This window comes from Grammomys surdaster, unplaced genomic scaffold (assembly GCF_004785775.1).
Source record: "Grammomys surdaster isolate TR1022 unplaced genomic scaffold, NIH_TR_1.0 111330, whole genome shotgun sequence".
NCBI lineage: Eukaryota > Metazoa > Chordata > Mammalia > Rodentia > Muridae > Grammomys > Grammomys surdaster.
The window spans coordinates 2,843-3,990 of NW_021611348.1; the positions used below are offsets into that span (position 1 = coordinate 2,843).

At 54.2% G+C, this 1,148-nt stretch overlaps 1 pseudogene; it reads left to right on the forward strand.

Annotated features, from left to right (window-relative positions):
* Positions 1-323: 323 nt before the first annotated feature.
* Positions 324-1,141, forward strand: LOC114635529 (annotated as a pseudogene).
* The last annotated feature ends 7 nt before the right edge of the window (positions 1,142-1,148 follow it).

The window sequence follows — 1,148 nt, forward strand, 5'->3', positions numbered from 1 at the left end:
ACAGGGGTTACTCTCTCAAATCCCTACTTAGGATGGGAAAGCGAACTGGCCAGTCCTGGTGCATCCCGAAATACAGCTTGCTTTAATTGGACAATTGTGGATTTGTTCTTTTCTCCTCAAAATTCTCAAGTGTAACATATTTCTGAACTCTTAAAAAAATGTAGCTCCGGCCGCGCCGCGGTTTGAGGGCGGGAGGCTGGGGGGGGGAGGGTAAGCGGAGCCGGCGCGGCCGCCATGTTGGTTCTGAGGCGGCTGCTGTGAGGCGCCGACGGAGCGAGCGGGCGGGCGTGCGGAGCGGGGAGCGCAGCGCGGGACTCTGCCTGAGTGCGAGCGAGCGGCGGGCGACGGCGGCGGCGCCATGAGCGGGGGCACCCCTTACATCGGCAGCAAGATCAGCCTCATCTCCAAGGCGGAGATCCGCTACGAGGGCATCCTCTACACCATCGATACCGATCCTTCGGTACAGAAGACAGGCCAACAGACCGTCCAATACCACCTCGAGATGAAGTCTTTGAATACATCATATTCAGGGGGAGTGATATTAAAGACCTCACTGTTTGTGAACCACCCAAACCACAATGTTCTTTGCCTCAGGACCCAGCTATTGTTCAGTCTTCACTAGGTTCGTCATCTTCTTCATTCCAGTCAGTGGGCTCCTATGGACCTTTTGGCAGGATGCCAGCATACAGTCAGTTCAGTCCAAGTACTGGGCAGCAGTTTGGTGCTGTTGGTGTTGCTGGGAACTCCTTGACATCCTTTGGAACAGAAGCATCAAATAGTGGTACCTTATCCCAGAGCAATGCAGTTGGTTCGGCCTTCACACAAGACACAAGATCTGTAAAACCACAACTAGCCCAAGGTCGATCAAGCCCTCAGTTAGACCCTTTGAGAAAAAGTCCAACCATGGAACAAGCAGTACAGACCGCCTCGGCCCACTTACCTGCTCCAGCACCTGTTGGGAGAAGGAGCCCTGTACCAGCCAGGCCTTTGCCACCTACCAGCCAGAAAGCAATAGACAACCAAGAGCACAGGCGAGCTGAAGTACACAAAGTCCCAAGGCCAGAAAATGAGCAAGTCCGAAATGACAGCAAGAGGCAAGTTGTTCCTGGAGTTCCTTCTGCTCCAAGAAGAGGACGTGGGGGTCATCG